Below are 7,948 nucleotides of genomic sequence, written 5' to 3'. Positions count from 1 at the left end.
CTCATGCATATAGCTACTCCTCTGTCTAGGACCCAGGGTTTTAGTGGACTAGAAAATCATGCCATTATTTCTCTGCTGAACAGAACTGTCTTCTTGAAAAAGCAAGATATTGTGTCTCACTTAAGAATTACTTCCCAATAATAAAATACAGGTACATATACCCACCCACACATATTTTATACCCATTTTTAAAATTATTTTGAAGTGTTCCTCAATTATTTGTGTCTTAGGTTTTCAAATCATCTGGAATATATTTTTAATATGGCATGAATTTGAGATCTTTTTCAACTATGGAATACTCACTGCTCCCACTCTCCTTTTGAAAAGCCCATTTTCCCCATTACTTTGTAATATTACTTCAATAACTTCTTTTTTAATTAATGTACCTAAAGAATAAGTCTTTATATCTGCTAAGGCAAGTATAAAATCCTTGTTCTTTGGCAGAATTTTCTTAGCTATTTTTGGACAATTGTTCTTTCATATGAATTATAAGTAACATTTTGTCAAGAGCCATAAAAAAATGCTATTGGTAAATTGATTGGAATGCCATTGAAAATATAGATTAATCTGGGAAGAACCACACCTTATTACCTGGTCCCCAGCACCACAAGAATGTACTATCCTTAATCTGACTCAATCTAACACCATCTCTGATTCCCCAAACCTTTCCCAAATGCACTAAAGAGCTCATGTCTGCCATTAGCAAATCCCCTATAAACTAAACTTGAGGCTATGGCTTTTCCCAAAACTCCATTAGTTGGAAATGATCTTACTTCCTACATATTTTGTGGGTTATGGCTGGGGTAGACATCCTCCTCGCTCTTTATCAGCACTCCCCACTATTTATCCTCCTTTCTCTCAAAAATACCTCATACCTTTTGAAGAAGACACTATCAGACTATATCGTCTGTTACTTTACCCTTCAAATACAGAGCTCCTGGACTTTTTCCCATCATTTTTAGAATATTTTAGCACTTGCCTCATGAATTTTCTCTTCGCAACCACTGTTGTCATCCTTGTTGGTGATTTTCATGTAGACGGAGCTATCCAATAACCCATCGACTTTTCATGACCTCATTCTCATCAATTCAACTTACCCAACCCCATGGTTATAGCTTAGACCTGACCATTAATAATAATTGCCCCACCCAAGCCTGTCCTTTTCTGACCCATACCCTCTGTCTTTTCAGTGCTCTCCCCTCTCTAAAAATGCTTTCACCTTAATGAGAACTCTACTGCATGGTAGGTGGTGATCCTACCTATCTTTTTCTGTCATCAATCTCCTGGTCCCCTGTCCCTCCATATAGCATTTATATTCCATATTCTGTCATTATAATCGCACACTTGCCTCTTTCTCTTGAGGGTACTTATATTAGTTTCCTATCCCTGCTGTAACAAATAACCACAAATTCATTACCTTAAAACAACACAATTTTGCCATCTGCAGCAACATGGATGGACCTAGAGCGTATTGTGCTGAGTGGAGTAAGTCAGACAGAGAAAGACAAATGTCCTACGATTTCACTGACATGTGGAATCTAAAGAACAAAATAAACAAAACAAAACAGAAACAAACTTATAGATACAGAGAACATTTTGATGATGCCAGATGGAAGGGGAGGTGGTCAGATGGGTATGAGATTTATCAGTGTGACCACTTTGTAAGTTATATAAATGTCTAATCACTATATTGAAACTAATATAATATTGTATGCCAACCGTAATTAAAATTTATTTAATTATTTAAAAAATTTTAAATCCACAAATTTATTATTTTACACTTCTGTAGATTGGAAGTAAAAAAAAAAATATGTCTCAAGTGAAAATCAAGGTGTCAGTAGGGCTGTGTTTCTTTTTGGAAGTCCTATGGGAGATTGGTTCTAGCTTCTAGAGTCACCTGCATTCTTGCACTTGTGGCGTCCTTCCATCTTCAGAGTCAGCAATGGGCAATCAACTCCTTCTCACATCACACTGACACATTCTTCTGTTACTCTCATCTGTAAGGACCCTTGTGAAGATATTGGCCCACCAGGATAATCCGGGATAATCTCCATCTCAAGGTCAGCTAATTGACAGACTTAATTTCATCTGCAACCTTAATTTCCCCCTTCATCATGCAACCTAACATAATCGTAGGTTATTGGGATTAGGACAAGGACATCTTTGTGGGGCCATTATTTTGCCCACCACAGCCCTTAAATAACAAAACCCTACCTTGGTGAAATTACATTCTCTACCCACACTCTGGGAACAGAATATGGCAGACCTTGACAAGAAACCTTAGTTGTCTTAGTCTGCTAGGGCTGCCACAACAAAATAACATAGACTGGGTGACTTAAACAATAGACAATATTTTTACTCACAGTTCTGGAGGCAGGAAGGTCCAAGATCAAGGTGCCAGCAGATTTAGTTCTTGGCGAGGACCCTCTTCTTGGTTTGCAGAAGGTTGCCTTCTTGCAAAATCCTCATATAGTGGAGAGAAAGAAAGAGAGAAACGAAGGACATACTGGTGTTCTTCTTACAAGGACACTAATACTGTCATGGGAACGGCAGTCTCATGACCTCATCAAAATTTAATCACCTCCCCAAAGTCCTCACTTCCAAATGCCATCACTTTGAAGATTATGATTTCAAACTCTGAGCATTAAAGGACTCCAGGGCTCAGTTTTCAGATCTCCTTCTCACGAGGTCCATGATTTTTAAACAGTATCTGTTAAGTTGATAACTCTTAAGTGCATTCTTCTAGCCCTGACATCTCCCTGAGTTCATATGGAAATATCTGACTTCCAGCTTGGCATCTCTACTTAGATGCTTACCAAGAATTAAATATTAATTTTTCCAAAACCAAATTCTTCATTGACATCACCTCCCCCCAAAAGTGCCCCCTCCTGTATCATTTTCAAATTCATCATCATTTAGCTATTTTAACAATAACCCAAGACTGACTTTTTCTTGCCGTCACCTATGGTATCTCCCAAGTCTGCTCCACAGCCAGTCATCTTATAGCTTCCTAACTGGCTTCTCTCTTTTCACTCTTACCTGCTAAAGTCTAGTCTGTTCTCTACACAAGAAACTGAACATATTATTTAATTAAACATTAACATTATTCTAATGAAAATTATAAATCAATTTTTTATTTAAAAAAATCGTGCATGGCTCATTAAAAATAAGAAATTAAAAAATGTGACTTCAAAAAAAATTTTAAAAAAACAAGGAATCTAATTAAAATTGTGATCTGTTTATGTCACCTCTCTGCTCAAAACCTTCTAGAATCTTCCCATCGTGCTTAAAGTCCACGTTTTTGCTGTGACCTATAAAATCTTTCGTGACATGGCCAACCTCCTCTCCTCCTACTTATTCCCTGTTCATTCTGTGCAGTCACACTGGCCTCCTTAGCCAGAAATGGTCTATACTCACATGTCCTTATAAATAATCCCTTCCCCTCATTTAAGTCTTTACCTAAACATCTTTTTAGAAGCCACTTCTAATATTCCCATCTGAAATACATCCCTAGTCACAATCTTTCCCTTACTCCTGCTTTACGTTTCTTCATGACCCTTTCCTGTTATTTAACATGTTATGTATTCACCAATTTGTTTATTTTCTGAATCTCCCTCTAAAATATAAGCTACCTGAAAGGAAGGATTTGGTTTACTGGTGTATCTTCAGAGCCTAGGGGATGACTAGAAAACAAAGGTTCTCTTTAGTTATTTGTTGACTGAATTGACTGAGTGAATGAATGTTACTGGACTTTTCCAGCTTTATGAGGTATAGCTCCTCACTTCCTTCTTTTTACAAATTTCAAAATGTTTGAAGCCTAGGGTAGATGCGAGCTATAAGGTGCCTTCTGATAGAGGGAGAGAGAGAGAGAGACAGACAGACAGACAGAGAGACAAACTTTCCCTCTCACAACTTAGGTATCTAATACTCTGCCATTTTGGAACACATGAATTTATTTTCTGGAATATCTATACTTCACTCCAGGCCAGTTAAATTACAAATTCTAGGGGCGGGTACAGACATTGGTTATATTTTAAGAGTACCCAGATGATTTCAATATTCAACCAAGGTTGAGAACTATTCTAAATGCTGAGAATCAAGGCTGAAGTTATAAAGAACAGACGCATGACCCTGCTTTCTCGCAGGTGGTCAGCCACCTCCCCAATAACCACCATTCTTTTATCAGGTATGGCTTGCAATCCCCTCTCTGTACCATGCTCTTATTACACCCTAGACCTTTGCTTGTTACTTCCTTTGGGATCATCTACCTTTTCTTCTTTAGTCAGATCTCATTCATCCCTCTAGACTGCTCAGACTCCTCTAAACTTCCTGGAGCTTCTCATGGCTTTGACGTGACCTTCCTCCTCTGGGCCCCTTGGCCATCCACCATCATGTCTACCATCGCATCGGTCAAGCGCTTTAATCATCTGTTTCTCCCATCGGACTGAACGCTCTTTGAAGTCAGAGACTATATTATATTGATCTATGACTTCTCAGCTCTTAGAAGGATGCTCATTACATAGAGAGCCCTCAGTGAATGCGGGATTAGTAAATTCGAATCATGAGGAAATGTGAAGTAAGAACTGAATGGCCCTGCCACAGCAAAAGGTTAACACCACCTCTTTATTGATAAGAATTCACTGCAGCCATGGCAGCGAATTCTAACCATTCAGGGACATACTGACACTTGCAATATAGAAACACAGCTAATATTTGCAATCAGAAAGATGAATTTGATTATAAGCATCCCGGACCTCAGAATTATTTTTTTCACGGTTCATGTCTAAATTGCCTCCTGATCTAATGTAGCTCTGACGAACCCATCTTGCCAGGGAGATCATCTGTGGGTTTAAATTAATTTCCATCATGTGTTTATGTCACCTTGTAGCCAGACATACCAATATTTTTTAATGATTTTGAACAAATATGCCAACCTATCTTCAGAGAGTAAATAAACTCAAAAGTAACCATCTGCATCTTGTCTTTAAATTACACAGTTAAAAAAAAAGTTGGTCTATTCTTTTAAAAAAAGAATTTCTTTTCTTTGACATCATCACATTGATTGGTTCATATGCAATCCGTTCTCAATATGTTGAAGTTTTAGGTTCTTAATAGGCATAGACCTAATTTCTGCAGTATGGTTTGCTCCTATTTGGAAAATTTCTTTATATCTTGGCTTGCTTTTGCTGATGTAACAGCTGAGGCACCAAAGGGCATGCCTCTCAAATCATGTAGCATGTGGAGTATAGTCCAGAGAGGACAGTAGAGAGAAATCCTGATTTCAGTTTAGAGTTCCATCGATCAAGGCATTACCACACCAACCATCTCGATAAGCCTGAATGTAAGATACATCTCCTAATTTTGTTTTCCTGACAGACCTCCATAGACATGCACCCTAATATTGAACATCCTCTTTTTAAAAATCATTGTCCATGGCCATGCTACCCTGAACAAGCCTGATCCCCTCTGATCTCAGAAGCTAAGCAGGGTCAGGCCTGGTTAGTACTTGGATGGGAGACCACCTAGGAAGACCAGGTGCTGTAGGAGTAAAAAATAAAAAGAAAAAATAAGGGATTGTAAGCTGACAAGGTCTTTGCAATCTATGAGGTCCACCAAGGGTTGCCTCGACTAAATAGATAGATAGATAGATAGATAGATAGATAGATAGATAGATAGACAGATAGATAGATAGATAGATAAAAATCATTCTCGTCTATAGCTAAAACACTATGAAAATGTATGCCTAGAATCTCTTTAGAGACACTGCTCTCCAAATCAAAAGAAGCTAGCTATAAATGTCAGGAAATCACATATCTTTTTGCCAGTTAGGTATCCATAGTTATTTATACTAACTTATTCTGACTGTGTCTTATTTTTTCTTCCAATATTTCTTGTTTCAATTTTTCTCATTTATGTCTTTCACCATCTACCTGTTGTTTATGTTTTCTCTCCACTCTCTGAAGTCTTACACTCTAAAAAAGTAAGCATGACCTTTTTTTCTCTCTCAAAGGTTGAATGGCTAATCATTATGGAAAAACAGCCAGAGATATAAAAAATTGCCATCATTGAATATTCGCTGTTTTGATATGATGGTGCAGTGTGATTACTGAGGTACATGGGGATAAAAAAAAAAAAAAAAAGACAAGATTTAAAGTCATTATCTCAGTTTCACTACTTTAAAGATGGCACTTCTCTGAAACTCGGTTTTCCCCTCTGAAAAGAAAATATAATCCTATCCAACTTTTAGGATTGTAATAGACTGGAGGTAATTCATACACTCAACAAATATTTATTGAACACATTTTAGGTGTCTGGCACATGCTGGGTTTGAGCATACGATAGAAGACCATGTCTATTATTAGGTCAGATCAGTCTCTGGCCTTGTGAAGTTCACATTTGATTAGGGGTGGGCACAGAAATAAATAAACATACAGCAAATAAAATAATAACCGATGCTTGTGAATGGTCTAAGTTTAAAATATAATATTATTTGAACTAAAGTTTGAGACGTAGGGCCTATTGAAAATTTTTAAAATATTTTTTAAAATTATTTGTTGAAAATATTTCAAAGGTCTAACACCTTGAATTCACTTATTTATATGTCCAGTGACTTCTCTTAATTAATATTGGTAATAAATCTATTGAGGTTGCTCCTGAATGACATATGAATCACCTGGGCATAAAATAAGGCCATCCCTGAGTCTGGGAGAGAAAACGTCCTCTTCTGCTCTTGGACTCTGAAGAGACAGATCAAGAGGAATGGCCAGATTTCATCACAGCTAGAGGCTGACTTGGCCAAGTAACTAGCTTGAGGGCAAAGACTATGAAATTAGGTTTGAAGAAACAAAACATGATTATATATTGTGTGTATATAGTCCTTTCTTTTCATAGAAAGGGAACTGAGGCCAAAAGTGGTGACAGAATAAGTCATAGTTGATAGATCTTACAAGTCACCTGTATGAGGACTCACTGCTGTTCATAGAAACCGAATTTTATAGAAGAATCATTTTGTATCATGTTTTTCTGTTAAATACTTTGAATATTACCTTTCTCAAATACTCAGTGGATTCATCAACCCACAAAGACTGAGTCAGTATAATTCTCCAGAGACTTTACGAAACTGGAGATATGGTTAAGAAGGGGTTTATCCCTGCCCTCAAGAAGCCCAGCATATAAGGGGAAGACAGATTAAATGAATCAGTGCAACATGATACAGCCAGTTCTCCAGCGGGAACTGAATACTAGACACCCGAAGCTTCAGTACATCAAAGCTCCAGGGTATGGAGTGTTGACGTTTGTTTTCTTTTCTGGGATAGAAAAGAGAGAAAGAAAAGAAAAAAAAAAACCCGTAAGTCATCATATCCAGCCTGCACATATCTGAACTTTGGATATCGTTATTATGTTTTGACTAACCCAAGAGCTCATCGTAATTTCTGTAAGCCTGCAGTGGCTGCGTCAACTCTCAGTCTGGCTCAGTCTGTAGCTGAGTCTACTCTGCTGTTTTTTAAATTTGACATCTTGCCAGAGGGAATTCTCAGTAAAGGCTGCTTTTGCTTTCAACCTTTCTGCCAAACCTGGGGAGCAATCATCAGCTCGAGTCACGTTGAGGACACAGTGTGTGTTCTTGCCAAGTATGCTGTGGTCGATTAACCACCATGTACCGTTTTTCTGAAGGGGTCTTTCCAGTTAGGGGCCAGAGCTCAAATACTACATACATGTCAAAGAGTCCTGAATATATGTTCTCCACCCTCACCTTTTTCCAGAATTTCAGCCTCACATGTCCAACAGCCCACTCCCCGCTTATCTAACATGCATATCAAAGGTGACATATTCAAAACAAAACTCTGATTCTCTACCCTGTAAAACCGTTCTGCCCTCAGATTTCACAACTCAAGGAGCGGTGCCACCGTCCATGTAGTACTTGAAGCCAAAAGCCTGAAACATACCC

The 7,948-nt window shown here is 38.0% G+C and overlaps 1 protein-coding gene and 1 pseudogene across 27 annotated transcripts in view; one reads left to right on the top strand and one right to left on the bottom strand.

The window, feature by feature from the left end:
- Window positions 1-2,368: 2,368 nt before the first annotated feature.
- LOC105292562 overlaps window positions 2,369-7,948 on the bottom strand; it is a 713,386-nt gene continuing 707,806 nt past the window's right edge. For 26 of the 27 annotated variants that reach the window (XR_002780497.1, XR_002780494.1, XR_002780499.1 and 23 more), the window contains one exon: window positions 2,369-2,464. The gene's annotated coding sequence lies outside the window, so the exon portion shown is untranslated. The remainder of the gene's footprint in view (window positions 2,465-7,948) is intronic. The other variant, XR_002780498.1, reaches the window with a different exon arrangement.
- LOC111740204 lies at window positions 5,429-5,547 on the top strand (annotated as a pseudogene).

Source organism: Pteropus vampyrus, unplaced genomic scaffold (assembly GCF_000151845.1).
Source record: "Pteropus vampyrus isolate Shadow unplaced genomic scaffold, Pvam_2.0 Scaffold59, whole genome shotgun sequence".
NCBI classification, from domain to species: Eukaryota; Metazoa; Chordata; class Mammalia; order Chiroptera; family Pteropodidae; genus Pteropus; species Pteropus vampyrus.
This window is presented reverse-complemented; position numbering and strand designations above follow the sequence as displayed.